This window comes from Neoarius graeffei, chromosome 5, assembly GCF_027579695.1.
Source record: "Neoarius graeffei isolate fNeoGra1 chromosome 5, fNeoGra1.pri, whole genome shotgun sequence".
Classification (NCBI taxonomy): domain Eukaryota; kingdom Metazoa; phylum Chordata; class Actinopteri; order Siluriformes; family Ariidae; genus Neoarius; species Neoarius graeffei.
In genome coordinates this window covers 75,322,973-75,339,838 of record NC_083573.1, presented here as the reverse complement: position 1 = coordinate 75,339,838, position 16,866 = coordinate 75,322,973, and the positions used below count along the sequence as shown (strand labels likewise).

Genomic DNA, 16,866 nt, shown 5'->3' with positions numbered 1-16,866 from the left:
TCAGAGGGCTTAATATTGAGTCCTGTGGGACACCACACATCACATTAGCAGGTGTAGACAGTATGCCACCAACTTCCACACGCTGCTGCCTATTACTTAGGTAGGCATGGAACCAGTTAACAGCAGGTTTCTGAAGCCCCATGAGAAGAATACTAATATTGAAGTGAACAAACAAACAAACAACAGAAAAGAAAAGAAAGCATCCTCCTGGTGAAGCCCACACCTGCTCTGTTCATATCTAATAAGTGTCTCGGGTTGATATTTAGTTCGAGCTCCAGTAGAGGGCTGTGTCGGAGCATGCGCAGTGCGTGCAGGAGGAGAACCCTGTTTTGACTGTCACAGCATTGACCGACTGGTATCAGGGGTAAGGAATTAAAATAATTTTATACAAGCCTGAGTTTGGGGGTTTCGGTGTTATGGTGATAATGAAGCTCAGACTTGAGGACGCAGGGACGGCGCTTTTGGGGTATGAACGACTCTCGGATGTGAACTCTCTCTGTGTGTGTGTTTTGTGCCCTATCGTATTTAAATGCGCTGAGAGATGGCTGTGCTCTCGCTAATCTGCTCTGCTTTCTCTCCTGTTTAAAGCGAGCTAATGGAACAAACCGAGATGCCCCTCATACACACACTGACGGGCCACAGTCACCCCTTTATATACAATTATATATTTACACACCCTATCTTGGACTGGTTTATAGTCTCCAGGCTGCTGCTAGCTGTATTGCTAAGTGAAACTATATATTTTTTCCCCCTCTTTCTTCTCGGAAATGTTTCCTTTTCATATTTTAGCTTGTATCAGTTTAGTTGCTACAGTTACAACTCTTCCTGATCTTCTGTCTCTTCCTCGTGCGAGAAAAACACTCCTGCCTTTCAGCAGCCTGCTTACAGCTAACGTCTACTTATTACTTATATTTTTATTTCACACGCAAGGGTTTTTTTTTGGACGGTTTCCTGGTGAGTCGAGCGCTTAGGTGTCTGTAATAAATGACCCTAAGTCATGTTTGTTTTTGTTTGTAAGTTGTTGAAAGTTTTAATGGCGTCGTTGTTTGTTTGGAGGCTAATAAACACTATATATATATTTTCCAGTTTTATAAAACTGGAAGTGTGTGTTAGTTAATAGAGGGTTGGTTTGTTTACTGCCTACATCAGTCTCAAAAAGTTGGCTTTTAATCCAGGTACATTAATGAGTGAGAACCCATTAAAGCAGAACACTCCAAGTTTTCTACTGAGCTCACAGTAAATATTTGCCAGTTGATTTCTGTTAAGTTTAGAAACATTGAAAGGTCTTAGGTGGAGGAGCACTTTGTTGTTCTGCTAAATGTTACAAAATGTAACATTTCAAAAACAAGCAAAGTTTCTTTTGTTTAGAAGTACACTAAACAAATCTCGCTTGTTTTCTAATTAGCAGGACACTATAACTTCTTTTGAGAATTTGTCGCCGATTCATGATGGAGTTGTTTATCACCCCAGATGAAATCTGCACTCGGTTTAAAACAAACCAGTCATAAATTGAGTTTTTTGTTAACTTTTTTTTTTAATTTGAAAAAGTTAACGAAACTCAATTTGTGACTGGTTTGTGTTTTTAATTGAGTGCAGATTTCATCTGGGGTGATAAAAACAACTCCGCCATCATGAATCGACTACAAATTCTCAAATTATAGTGTCCTGCTAATTAGAAAACAAGTGAGATTTGTTTGGAGTACTTCTAAACAAAAGAAACTGTGTTCTTGTTTTTGAAATGTTAGGTTTTGTAACATTTGGCATAAGGTTTGTTTGTTTTTTGTTTTCAGATTATAAAAAAAAAGTTGACAACTCAATTTGTGACTGGTTTGTGGTGTGGTTTTTTTTTTTTTTTTTTTTTTTAAACTGAGTGCAGATTTCATCTGGGGTGATAAACAACTCTACCCTCATGAATCAGCTACAAATTTTCAAATTATAGTGGCCTGCTAATTAGAAAACATGCAAGATTTGTTTGGAGTACTTCTAAACAAAAGTAAAACCCTCTATCTTGTTTAAAACCCTTTATCTTGCATAAGTGACTTTTTTTTAAATTAAAAAAAAATCACCTTGTTATGCCAAGTGTTACAAAACCTAACATTTTCAAAAACAAGAAAAAGGGTTTTACTTTTGTTTAGAAGTACTCCAAACAAATCTTTGTTTTCTAATTAGGCAAAATAGAAGTGGTTTTTTTTTCACCTTTTTAAAAAAAAGTTAACGAAACTCAATTTGCAACAGGTTTGTGTTTTTATTGAGTGCAGATTTCATCTGGGGTGATTAAAAACAACTCCATCATGAATCAGCTACAAATTCTCCAAAATAAATGCGTTAAATTGGTATTGAATGTTGCAGTATACTCCTCTTCGACTGATGCTCGATATGAACTTAAGTGGAAAACACTTAAGCAACGTCGTACCTATCATTAGAGTACAACTGGCCTTCAAATATCTCAATGGCTTTATCAATAGTGACCTCAAAATCAAATGCAGCAAGGACTTCCATCGCTACTACACCAGGAAAAGAAATATTTGTTTAACAAAGGCCAGGACTGGAACAATTTGCCAAGGGACCTACGTTCAATTAAAAATGTGTGTATTTTTAAATCCAAAGTTAAAGTTAACGATTATTTAACGTCATAATTTGTAAATCATTTATAATTTGTGAATAAAAATCACGCTATAGGACATGAGCTTCCTGAATATTATTTTAAAAAAAAAAAAGTGGTGGTCTGATTTAAAGCTGGGTTTCTCCTCTCGCCACTCATTCCAGTTCAACTTATGGTGTCTGATCTCCAAGACCTGGTGTGTGTTTGTATGGAGATTTTGCTGTGAAAAATGTTTAAGTTGAAAACCCACCATGTATGAGTTTAACCTTTTGTGCCTTTTTTTTTAATTTCCTGCTTTTTTTTTTTTTTTTTAGTGCACACTACGCAGGTTAATGGGAACATGTCTGTTTGTACTCAAATATTTATTTAATTGAGGATGTTCTCCAAAGGAAAAACCTTTCCACACAAGTTTGTTGGAATATAATTCCAGTAATTGTTTTTAATCAGGAAAACACCATGTATTGGTATTTAATTCTGACTTTCAGTATGAAATGCAGTTTTCAAAACTTTGGAAAATCCTCTGTAATATCCCTTTGTAAACAGGGTTAGTAATGAGCATGTAAACTTCATGAATGGTGTTGTAGAAAGAGATGTTTCTGAATGTAGGAAAAACTTTTTTTTTTCAAATAGAAAAAGGTTTTAAAGTGTTTCCACTGAAGTTAGTGACTTCATAATGCTTTAAAAGAAATGACCATGTCTGTTAATGATGCATAACTTGAGGTGGATATGTTGGGAAATGAGCTTTTCGGTACCGTTATTAATTTGATGCAGTTGTGTAACGCGGGCATGGCTTAAACCTTCATCAGAGTTGAAGTCTCAGAAAATGCAGGTGGTCATGAGTGAATGAACACTGAACAGTATGGTATTTTAATAAATTGCTCACGTTTAAGCCTAGGTGCTAGAGTTTAAGTCTAAAATTATGACTAGCAAGAGTAGGTTTTTTTTTTTTTTTTTTTTTTTTAAATTGTTGACTGGTGTAAGATGCATGGTGTGATGCACCTGTTGATTGAGAGTTTCTTTCTAAAGCAGAGATCTATTTTTGATTGAAAGAACAGATCTGATGGTTTCAGAAGTAAAAAAAAAAAAAAACTTCTACCTTTCCAAAGACACAACGCAGTCCTTGGCATGACCCTTGTACACTCCCTTTCTCATGATGGAGAAATCCACCACGTGATTATATTTTGATGTGTATGTAAATGGGATGACTACATGATCAGAACTGCTCGTTCATTATATTTGGGAGGTCTTGTTCTGGTGTGTGTGGTGTGTTTTTTTTTTTTTTTTTTTGGGGGGGGGGGAGATACTCAAATACACATCCTAACTCATGGGTGGTTTTGGATGTGGTACATGTCTTGAAATTTACAAATAATTGCGTATTGCAGGAGTTCTGATGAATAAAAATGATCCTGAACACTTCTGACTGTGGTAAAATAGAACAAAACCAAGTGCATAGCAAAGTAATGATTAATAGGACTTCTGCTTCGTTATGTGGACCCTGTTCGTCGTCGTTTGGCTCCTCAGGAAAACTGAACCTGCTTGGCATCGCTCGCTGAACACTTCTTGCATTTAAAGACCGAACTATGACTTTTTTTTTTTTTTTTGGAGTTTCCCATCAGTATGACTGCTGGATTCTGTACAAGTGTAGACTTTTGGGTTCTGCAGAAAGCTGTAATACCATATGATTTGGGCTGATGGTGTTTATTTTCACTTTGGTGTCGGGAAGTTGTGAGTTGTTTCCAGCTCTGTGGCCGCCCCTAGAGTACTTCCTGTTTAGAGCCTTAGTTCATGTTGAAGGCCAATGTGAATTTATTGCTTAGTACGAGTTTGTTTATATAGCTTTTAGTTATTTGGCATTGAACGAACACCTTGATATGGAGCATATGATCTTGCACTTGCTTTTTCTGTACTGGCGCATTATGAAAAGCTGCCTATTTGTTGGTTAAGAATTCGTATGAAATGGAGAAGGCTAGATTTAAAAAAAAAACTTGAATTTGCAAAGGAAAAACTTCACAATCTAGAATTGGTGTGAATTTATTTAAATGTGCATGTGGGCTGTCTTCCTGTATGCAGTGTTCTTGAAGAGAAGACTGTAGCTTAGCTGTGTCTGTAACGCTGGATCTTAAAACGGGCTGAAGAATTGTCAGAGGGTGTGATTTTACAGTTTGTCAGACGTGTTCTTTCTCCTTACATTTGCTTAAAACACAACACTACAGGTTGAAATGTCAGATTAGGCCACGTCAGAGATGGATAGATTGCATTGTCCACTACTGAGCCCTGTGTTTATCTGATACTTCTCAACATTGGATTGGAGCTTAAGCCGTCTTCAATGAAACGTGGTGTTTCCTGATTTTTTTTTTTTTTTTTTAAATATAAAGTTTATGATGTACAGTACCAGCCAATAGTTTGTACACCCCTACTCCTTCATAGGTGTTTCTGTATTTTGACTGTCTACAATGTAGAAAACAAATACCAAAGACATCAAAACTATAAAATAACATATGGAACATAATTCTATATGGTAAACAAGTGTTAATTTTTCATATTTTAGATTCTTCAAAGTAGCCAGTGTTCATCTTGATGACTTTTTTTTTTTTTTAAAAACACACTATTGGCATCATCTTAACCAGCTTCATGAGGTAGAAACCTGGAATGATGTTTTCAATTAACAGGTGCCTCGTTAAGTCAATTGGCGCAATTTCTTGCCACCTTAATGTGTTTTGAGATCAAATGGTAAATAATAAAAATGCAGTAAATAGCCCTATTCCACAACTGTATTAATCCATATGTCAAGAACCGCTCAACTAAGTAAAGAGAAACGACTTCTGTCGTTACTTAAGACATGAAATGTCTAATAAAAATCAACTTGTCTGATGCTGTATATGGCAATTTCCTTAAAAAAACCCCACTGCATTTTGACCCATTCAGAACCAATCTTTTTTTTTTTCCTTTCCCGAAATGAACATTCATTTTAAGAACGCTGCGTGGTATTTACTTATTTCATTAAAGAAATGATCTTTGAACAAACACATGTAACAGTCTTTCTCAGAGTGAAATTAGTATATACGTTTGACAGCAAAAGTACACACACACACACACACACACACACACACACACACACACACACACACAAAAAAAAAAAAAGTACACTTTTGGAAAAGGTTCCAATACAAAAATAACTTGAAAGAACAATTGACTGAGGATGGATGTCAAATCATATTTAAAAAAAAAAAAGTTTCCCCTGTCATGTCTCGCTTTAAACATGCCATTTATGAAAACTCATTACTCAATCATGTACCTGCTGTACAGTGATGTAACACAGCACAGGAGTTTCAGAGGTTTGTACCCTGCTGATGTTTTATATCTGCGCTTCTTCTAAAATTTCTTGCTTCTAAAATCCCAGCACCGGTTTCAAAAGCAGATGATCAGCTGGCTTGCTGTTTCTGTAGAAGTCCAGCGTGAGACATGAAAAGTGCTGATCCATAACAACATAATCACTGTTCAGTTCTGTTTGCAGAATAATTCTCACTTGTATCATATGTAATGATTTATAATCCAGTCAGAACACCACTTCTATTTGATGCACATCTTTTCTATATTGCATTTAAAATCAGTGAAATTTAGTTCCTTCTGAAATTTGGTCATTGCGATCTGTTTTTCTGTAATATCTCACAAAACATCAGGCCATTCTGTGGCTGGGAAGTTTTAGTTTGAGGGGATTCCCGAGCAAATAACGTGCATGCGTTCATGCAGACGGAGGAAGTCTGTGTGCACATGTGCAGGTTTACCTTGACCGTGCACTGACAGTTTCATCATTCTGTTGCTAAACAAACAGCTGATCACACGGAGGTGCTCGCTGACAGCTGATATTTATTAGCTTGGTCTTGCGTTTCCTTTCCTTCGCAACATGACGTCTTTTTTTTTTTTTTTCTCGTTTTCTGTTACTGTAGTCAGTCTTTCATGTTTTATTTGCACGCTCGCATCCTCCATTTCCCTCTCCTGTTTCAAATTTGTATCCCACAATGCCTTGCACGAACAGGGAAAGCCCATCACGTGCTGCATGATGTCGTATCTTTTTTTTGCATCACGGTGAAGCAGGAAAAATGGCAGAGAATTTAGGGCCACATGGCCCTAAATTCATTAATTGTTCAATTTAAAAAAAAAAAATCAAGTTGGAAGTCTGCGATTTGAATTCGGTAGCTTTCAGCCCACTAAACAAAAATAATTGGGTGTCCGGGGGGGGGGGGATGTTCTTTTTATGACCTACACTTTAAGTCTGAAGGGCAGTACAGCTTTAAGACTTGGGGAAGAGAAGATATGAAGCTATTTGTACATGCTCATTGAAAAGTCTTTCACATGAAAGTAATTTTTTAAAATGTACTGGGTTTGTTTATTTTAAGGATGCAATTTCCTAATGTAATCACATGAGGTGCTCTCAAGGTGGAGGTTATTACAGTACAACAATACCAGCAGAGGTGTGTGTGTGTAACTTGTTTGGATGATGCGCTGCAGTTCTCCAGTTTCCATGACCATTTTGAAGAACGTCAGGCTGCTGCTGATTTTTATATGGCACCATTTTTGGCCCTCTTGTATTACTTGACTGCATCTTTTAGTAAAGATTGTCCCGTAGTATGGAGCGTGTGTGGTTTTTTTTTTTTTTTTTTTTAAATAAATTAAATGGCTTTCACACGTACAGAAATGCAGCAGAGGGTAATGTTTCTGTGGAGGTCCTTCAAGTTCTTGAGCTGTAAATTGAACTTCTGAAGTTAATTCAAACCTTGCAGAATTGACCTGTGCCCCTGCGTGATTTGTATTCGGGTCAGGTATAAATAAAATTTCTCACCTCATGCGAAACAAGATTAGGATCTTGTCCCTTTTTTTTGTGCTGATGTAATTTTCAGGGGTGTGATGGCTGCATTGTAATAAAGCTCTGCCCTTCGCTGCCTTTATTTCTGTATATGATCTTTAGTGTATTGTTCAGGCTTTGGTTTCTGTCAGCTCCTGCTGTCTGACTTATCATAATAGATAATAAAAGGATTAAGACTGACACCCCCCCCCCCCCCCCCCCCCCCGTCCATTGTGTTTGACTTCAATTGGAGGAAAGGACGATGTAGGCAAAAATCTCAGCAGTGAATAGAGTTCCTGCTTTGAATTCTTCTCTTCGCAATTGAGATGAATTGAGTAATGGTGTGTTAATTTCCTCTGAGGTTTCTCTTTAATGAATGGAATATTGTTGATTAACATGCTTGTTTACAGATGATAGATTGTGGTAATTTATTTACACGCAGGACAGGAAGGCAAGAAAGATTTTGGTTTATGACAATAAGTCAGTCAGTGAAAAATCCCCTAAAACGTTTCTTAAAGGTGCTATGTGTAAGAATTTAGGTGTTTAAGTTTATAACCTTCAAAAAATTAACCCGAATTCTCACCAGAACGTGGAGAAATGTTTATTCCACGAAATTGAGTCGTACGTGAGCTGATGGCTGACGAGGAGTGGGCTGTAAGGCATGTATGACTAGACTGAGTGGAATAACTGTCTTTTATTCTATTTTGAGAAATGGAGTTTTTTTTTTTTGCAAATTTTGATAAATGAAAACTTTATACAAAACATCTGACGGTTGACGTTCCGCTTGGAACGTAAACAAACCAGTGAAATGACAGTAGCAACTTGTAAAAAAGCTATAATTATTGAAAAATAAGACTTTCTTACCATTAAATACTTTCATTCCACTTTATTTTTTGGGCTTTGTTTTCAAGTATTCATTTCATCCGCTGTTGGTTCAGCAACATGCGCCCCCCGTTTTTATTTTTTTAAAAAGTGGTCAGCAAACCAACTTAAAGGTGCATTGCGGCCACCGACTGGGCTGGAGTGTGGGACGGAAGATATTTGGGGGGGGGACGACGGATGGATAACTATAACCTTTTAGCCATTTCTGTTTCTTTTAAGTATTTAGTAAGTGATTATCTGATTTGATGCGCTCTGCCATTTTGTTTTTCTCTACTCCTGGTATATGAGCTGATATCCTGGTAGTATATTGGTATTGCAAATAAATGTGCAATACCTCTCCTGCTGGACTTTTTTCATATCTTTTTTTTTAATATATTTGTATATGTAAATACTTTATCTAGAAGTTCTCTCTTTCTATTCTGTTTATCCTATAATGCTACTGGAATTTTAATTTCCCTGCGGGAACCCTCCCAAAGGGATCAATAAAGTTCTATCTAATCTAGTAGAGCAGCCAATCGGAGCACATGATTGTTCATATCCAGTGACTGGATAGAATAAAACAGTTTTGATGTTATGTCAAAGACATCGGTCATGTTGCAGAGACGCATCCTATAGTTAGCATGCTAACCAGCTAGCCCTGAGACAGGAAGGCCTGTCTGTCTCATAATAACCTATACTTTGAGGTGATGATTGAGTTACTGTAGCATCCAGTCTGCCTTCCATCTGATATGAGCAGGTGAAGTAGCGTGTGTGAGAAGTTTGTGGTCCGTCACGAATACACATGCTGTGAAAAAACGCATCCAAAATGGGAAAGAGCGGTTTTGCGATTGACTCTACAAATGGCTGTGCTTTCTTGTTGCACCTGTCTTTTTACAGACTACAGGAAGCTAAAGAGAAGAGAGGTTGTTGATGCAATTTGTTGAAATGACTTGAATGCAGGCACAGAAACATGGATTTGCGGTTAATATCTTGTTTTGGACTTTTGGAGAAGGAAAAGGGGACCCTACCAAGAGTAACTGACTCACCGAGCCATTTGGGCAGACTAAAGGGACCCTGCTGGAAATAAATGTCCGTTTTATTCGCTGCGATTTCAAAAACGGATTACTCAAGTGCTTTATCATGCTGAGAAACACCCAGTATCACCGGAAAGGGAAAGTTCTGCCCTTTATTATGATTTGCTTGATGTATTGTGACATGATGGACTTCATCACACTGCTCGGTTGAAGAGGTTAAAATGGGTGAAGTGTGTATATGAGAATTTAATTTTCTTTAACAAATTTAATCTGCATTCATACCGTAACATTTCTTTATGTACAAATGTGACGAGCATTATTAGGAATCTCTCAGTTCTGCTCGGTCTTGTGATCAATTCCTGAGTAATTCAAACAAGTCAATGGGTGTGGCAGTTGGAGCTAGAATTAAACTCTGATGTAAATTTGGTTTCTCGCAAATGCAATCCTATTGACCAGCAACTAGCATCAATGAAAAGGTCAAGTGATGTGTGCTGCACCTTGCTGTGATAAACTTCTTGAACAATTTGACTGCAAATCTGTCTGTCGGGTTTGCTTGTATATCTTCCATGTCGTGAGCTGTAGTGGTCTTGTGCACTACTGATGTTCGAGTTGCTGTGGTTTTCTTGCTATAAACGTGTCCTAAGCAAGCTATAACACTGCCATCAGACAATAGGTTATCTTGACTAACTCTTGGTGTTTCAGCAGTTGGGTTGGATTTTGCATTGTCTTACTGTTAGACATTGTCTTTATTATTAATAACTGGTGAATATAAAGTTGGATTATATTATCGCAGTAGTGGGTCAACTTAAAGCTTTATGCTATATTCAGTGAGTGGGTGTATCTCTGAGGGGGGGTGGTGTGGGTTTTTTTTTTTCCCCCCCCCCTCCCTTCTTTGGGCAAGGAGGGACTGCTTCGTTGTTTTCTCATGATGGGGATTGCCATGAATTTTCCCGTGATATACTGGAAACTTAAAGGAACAGTCCACCGTACTTCCATAATGAAATATGCTCTTATCTGAATTGAGACGAGCTGATCCATACCTCTCCGAGCTTTGCGCGACCTCCCAGTCAGTCAGACGCGCTGTCACTCCTGTTAGCAATGTAGCTAGGCTCAGCATGGCCAGTGGTATTTTTTGGGGCTGTAGTTAGATGCGACCAAACTCTTCCGCGTTTTTCCTGTTTACATAGGTTTATATGACCAGTGATATGAAACAAGTTCAGTTACACAAATTGAAACGTAGCGATTTTCTATGCTATGGAAAGTGCGCACTATAATGACAGGCGTACTAACACCTTCTGCGCGCTTCGGCAGTGCATTCATATCTGAGCTCCGTATCAATGCGCTGCCGAAGCGCGCAGAAGGTGTTAGTACGCCTGTCATTATAGTGCGCACTTTCCATAGCATAGAAAATCGCTACGTTTCAATTTGTGTAACTGAACTTGTTTCATATCACTGGTCATATAAACCTATGTAAAGAGCAATTCCAGCGTTATGGACGTGACACTTGAACTCAAAATGGCAACAAATGACCCAGTGCATGTTTTATTGTCTCCCAGTATTTAAACAGGTGTTGCATATTTTAAGGCTGTACCATACTGGAGAAGTGATAGAACAAGAACAATTCCCATAGTACATCTAGGGCATGCCAGAAAATGCCAATAAAAGATGCGTTATGGATGTGACAGAAAAAGTATCACTTTTCTTGGGTGACTGTACATTTTTATCAAACTCTGTGAAATTGTAAACCTAATGTCGAAATGGAGATATCCATTTGATAGAGGGGTCCAAGGTGAATATTACAAAATATTTTAAACAAATATTTTGTATTTCATGCAGAGTTTCGGAAGGAAAAATCAGCGTTTATGGATGTGACGCGTCTGAAATAGACATGGCATATGTTTAGAAAATCAGCAATTTAACCACCATAACCCTTTGAGAAACTCTCTAAATATCAGCTAAAACTATCAAAGTTCTTAAATAATATTTAGGATGACTATTGTTTTGTGGATTTTAGCATACATTTCTGTGGCTTGTGGCAATAATATAGAATTGTACATGATCAAAGTTGATTTTAGCTTGGGTTTTACATTATAAGAAAGAAAGACTGACAGTGACATATTAGGTTGGTTACAAATTGGTTCAACTTATTCACATCTGTAAAATACAGGCCTAGGTGATATCTCTGGGAGTGGTTTTGATGTATTACATGTTGCTTTATTTTTGCATGGTGAGGTTGACATTTACATGGAATTGCCCTAAACAGGAAAAACGCGGAAGAGTTTGGTCGCATCTAACTACAGCCCCAAAAAATACCATTGGCCATGCTGAGCCTAGCTACATTGCTAACAGGAGTGACAGCGCGTCTGACTGCGTCTGACTGACTGGGAGGTCGCGCAAAGCTCGGAGAGGTACGGATCAGCTCGTCTCAATTCAGATAAGAGCATTTTTCATTATGGAAATACGGTGGACTGTTCCTTTAAAGCTAGAACCCTTTAGAAAACTTGAAGCATCGGAACAAACTCTTGGAGGCCTTTTTTTTTTTTTTTTTGTGCAGGTCCTTTTACGTTAAAGCAAATTTAAAGAGAACAAGATGGAGCTCAACCTACTTTTTATTAGCTTATCCACAAGCTCATGGTAGTTATTTATCCAGTATGAGATGAGCTGTCCTGGGATTTCAGAGCGTACTGTACTCCTCCTCCTTTTTGGCCGGATTGATCACGTTGTCCGTTTTAAAGGGCAGTTTTAATGTTGTGTTGCTGGTATTCAGGGTGTGGTTTTGGTTTCATCCACTGTGCATCTGTTTTTATTTGCGTCATCGTGAGTAATATGCTGGGAAGAAGTCATCCGTGTTATTTTTGTCTGTGTAGTAAGTGGTGCTGTAGTCTATAAAAGTACTCTGACGTGAGATGGCCAAATAATTAGATCCTATAGCTTATCATATTATAGATATGTAAAATCCCTCCCCCAGTGCTGTGATGAGGTTTTCATTTTGTCAGCTGTCTCTCTCTCGCGCACATGCGGTCTAAACAAAAACAGTCTCTTGTGGATTTTTCTTTTGGTCATTTTTGTTTTTAGCTGTAGTGCCTTAACTAAATATCTTCTGTTCTTTCTACCGCTTATCCATCAGGATTTTGGGGGAAGCTGGAGCCAATCCCAGCTGACTGAGTGAGAGGCAGGGTACACCCTGGGCAGGTCATTGGTCTGTTTGTCTCGGTGTTTAGCCCTGTGATAAATCATTCACTCACATTCACACACCCGTGGGCAATTTAGAGTAGCCAGTTGATCTAATCCAGTCTTTGGACTGTGGGAGAAAACCCACACAGGCATGAGAACGTACAAACTGCACACAAAGGATCCTGTCGAGTGTGGGGGTTAAACCCAGAACCTTCTCGCTGTGAGGTGACCGTGCTAACAACTGCACCACCATGCTGCTCAGTTCTGATCATGAAGCTAGTGGGCTTTTTTTTTTTTTTTTTTTTAAAAGATCTACAACTTTTAAACTCTAGTAATAAAATATCAACACTTGACAACCTTTTTCACCATTTTTGTAAACTTGTACTAGTGCTGGCTGGTATCTTGGTTTTAATTTTCATGTAGCATAGCTGTAATGCTTCAATAGGCAGCACACTACATATTGTTGGCTGCTTGAAGCTCTATGGAGCACTGTGCAGTGTATCGAGAGGAGAGCCTGATTAACTGCGTATACCTTTTTTTACTAACAGTCAAGTTTTATAACGCATCAGTTAATTACCCACAACTTTCCCTCAGGCCGAGCCCTGTGCCTTTACGGCTCTCGGCGCAGCTCGCGGTGCTACAGCACAATTCTGCATTGTGCTGTTTGTTTACATGACCCACGTTTTCTTTTGTTTATGGCTTGTTTCCTCTCGTCTCATCATTGGTTGGCTCCCTATTGTGTAATTATCGCACTTACCTGTTCCACTTTACTTGCTGATTAGTCTGTATTTTTGACCCTCCTGTTTCATTTGTTCTGGGTGAAGTTAACGCTCTGTTTTATACCAGTCCAGACAATACCTTTTTTGTTCTGTGTTTTTGTATTGCGGTTTTGATCTTGTTTACTTCCTGGGTTTGTGGTTTAGTTTTGTCCCTGTTGCTTAGTTTGCTGAATCACCTGAATCTTGGCCGTTTTCACTCCAGCTGTGCTTCATGTTGAGATCTGTCTGCCATGTTCTTTCCTAAACTCTTTAAACCAGGTAACATAACGGTCTGTTAACAGCCGAGAGAGACCCCATCGCTGTGGCGGTAGGTTAAAGAACAGAAAAGAGACGGAGGAGTGGGGGGGGAAAGTGAGACCAGAATTTGTGTTGATAAGGAAACATGTTAAAGTTGCTTGGGGGATGGATGATATAAAAATCCCCCCCGTTCCATTTTTGCCATGTTGCATTTTGCAGAGTAAAAATGGTTTACCTTCTATAACTGTGTCTCATGTGCATGGATTCCTTCATCTAACATTTTATGGAGCCAAACCAACCCTATAATGAAAGCAGGCTTTACTATCTACAATATGGGATTAATGTTTTATATTTGGTGTAATCCTGACAGCAGAATAAGCCAAAAACTTTTGAAAAGGTCGAGTAATGCAGGGGAGAGTGACAAAAAGTGAAACTGCCAGAATCTTCAAAAAAAAAGTGTGTGTGTGTGGGGGGGGCGCGCATCAGATTGCCCAGTGCAACCCCCACAAAAAAAAAAAGTGCGTGTGTACGCCCCCCCTTGTGGGACACTCATTTCCTGTCCCCGAACCTTAAAGTGCATATCCTGGACCAATTTCGTGGTCGGTTTTTTTTTTTTTTTTTTTTCGTATGAAAGTATGTCGCCTTTACACTCCTCCAGAAGGGTAATTTTGCACAAGACCATCTGTCTACAGCAGAAAAAAAAATGTCTGGAAAAATGCCAAGGGAGTCTGGAGCCAGATTCATGACGTCACCTGCGGAAGCGCCAGCAGGTTGAGAGAGCTTGCATGGTTTCAGTGCACAGCCTGTGTAGACCAAGTTTAGCAGCTAGTGATTTTGCATTGAAATATGGAATTGTCACCTGAGTACAATATTACATCACCTTTCAGATCAAGTTGCCTCGTGAAGCCCATTTCCCACTGCAAATAGCTCTCAAAGTTGTCGGGCCTTGTGAAGTGAGTACCGCAAATAATGCTGTAGCATGTAGCCAGTCTTTCCAGGTGCCTCTCACGAAACGCTCCCATTTCTCTCTTTGTCCGATCTTTTGGAAAACGATGAGTACTAATCCCATCAAGCTTGGTGTTGCTACACCCTCCTATGATACATCTGTTAGCTGTTTTAATAACTACGTGATTGAAATTTGCAGAAAACCATCAGGTTGTCTTCTCATAAACAAACCAGCGCTGACGTAGGATTCCGAAGGAGGCGTCCCGCATGCAACGTCACGAAAATCACTGTTTGCCGGGAAATCCAAATGCCAAGTTTTTTCAGAGGCGGACCAGTTCGCCTCAAATGGCTTTTTTTTTTTAAACTGAATTTTTCTGGTATTGCGCAAAATGTGACTGATATTTGACCAAAGTTTAATATAAAATGGGAGAATTACATTGATCTTGCTCCTGAATTTACCCGTGATATGCACTTTAACCATTACAGCTTAACTAAACCTTTACCTTAACCAAGCTCAGCCTAATTCTAACCTGAACCCTAAATCTAAGTCTTGACCCTCAAACAGCCCTTTGAAGAAATGAGGACTAGCCAAAATGTCCTCACGTCGCAAACAGGTCCCAATTCTGTTGGTAAAAAATGTGTGTACGTAAAATGCATGCACACGTTTCAGATGACCTGCGCAATCTCCCCCCTCCTATCCCTAACTAGATATTAGAAGAGACTTGTTGATGTTGGTCACTGTTAGATTTACAGTTGGGTCCATAAATATTTGGACAGACTACATTTTTCTAATTTTGGTTCTGTACATTACCACAATGACTTTTGAACAAAACAATTCAGATGCAGTTGAAGTTCAGACTTTCAGCTTTAATTCAGTGGGTTGAACAAAATGATTGCATAAAAATGTGAGGAACTAAAGCATTTTTTAAACACAATCCCTTCATTTCAGGGGCTCAAAAGTAATTGACAAATTAAATAATTGTAAATAAAATGTTCATTTCTAATACTTGGTTGAAAGCCCTTTGTTGGCAACGACTGCCTGAAGTCTTGAACTCATGGACATCACCAGACGCTGTGTTTCCTCCTTTTTAATGCTCTGCCAGGCCTTTACTGCAGCGGTTTTCAGTTGCTGTTTGTTTGTGGGCCTTTCTGTCTGAAGTTTAGTCTTTAACAAGTGAAATGCATGCTCAATTGGGTTGAGATCAGGTGACTGACTTGGCCATTCAATAATATTCCACTTCTTTGCTTTAATAAACTCCTGGGTTGCTTTGGCTTTATGTTTTGGGTCATTGTCCATCTGTATTATGAAATGCCGACCAATCAGTTTGGCTGCATTTGGCTGGATTTGAGCACACAGTACGTCTCTGAATACAACCCCGATTCCAAAAAAGTTGGGACAAAGTACAAATTATAAATAAAAACGGAATGCAATGATGTGGAAGTTTCAAAATTCCATATCTTATTCAGAATGGAACATAGATGACATATATCAAATGTTTAAACTGAGAAAATGTATCATTTAAAGAGAAATTAGATTTTTTTTTTTTTTTTTTTAATTTCATGACAAATCTCAAAGTTTGGACAAGGCCATGTTTACCACTGTGAGACATCCCCTTTTCTCTTTACAACAGTCTGTAAACGTCTGGGGACTGAGGAGACAAGTTGCTCAAGTTTAGGGATAGGAATGTTAACCCATTCTTGTCTAATGTAGGATTCTAGTTGCTCAACTGTCTTAGGTCTTTTTTGTCGTATCTTCCGTTTTATGATGCGCCAAATGTTTTCTATGGGTGAAAGATCTGGACTGCAGGCTGGCCAGTTCAGTACCCGGACCCTTCTTCTACGCAGCCATGATGCTGTAATTGATGCAGTATGTGGTTTGGCATTGCCATGTTGGAAAATGCAAGGTCTTCCCTGAAAGAGACGTCGTCTGGATGGGAGCATATGTTGCTCTAGAACCTGGATATACCTTTCAGCATTGATGGTGTCTTTCCAGATGTGTAAGCTGCCCATGCCACACGCACTAGTGCAACCCCATACCATCAGAGATGCAGGCTTCTGAACTGAGCGCTGATGATAACTTGGGTCGTCCTTCTCCTCTTTAGTCCGAATGACACGGTGTCCCTGATTTCCATAAAGAACTTCACATTTTGATTCATCTGACCACAGAACAGTTTTCCACTTTGCCACAGTCCATTTTAAACGAGCCTTGGCCCAGAGAAGACGTCTGCGCTTCTGGGTCATGTTTAGATACGGCTTCTTTGAACTATAGAGTTTTAGCTGGCAACGGCGGATGGCACGGTGAATTGTCTTCACAGATAATGTTCTCTGGAAATATTCCTGAGCCCATTTTGTGATTTCCAATACAGAAGCATGCCTGTATGTGATGCAGTG

General features: G+C 38.8%; 1 protein-coding gene across 6 annotated transcripts in view; it reads left to right on the top strand.

The window, feature by feature from the left end:
• Positions 1-281: 281 nt before the first annotated feature.
• Positions 282-16,866, top strand: part of LOC132887063 (lethal(3)malignant brain tumor-like protein 4) — a 156,608-nt gene continuing 140,023 nt past the window's right edge. Inside the window, exon 1 of one of the 6 annotated variants that reach the window (XM_060922396.1) lies at positions 282-364. The gene's annotated coding sequence lies outside the window, so the exon portion shown is untranslated. Of the gene's footprint in view, positions 365-411; positions 467-16,866 lie in introns of those variants that run through there. The other 5 variants (XM_060922397.1, XM_060922398.1, XM_060922395.1 and 2 more) reach the window with 5 other exon arrangements.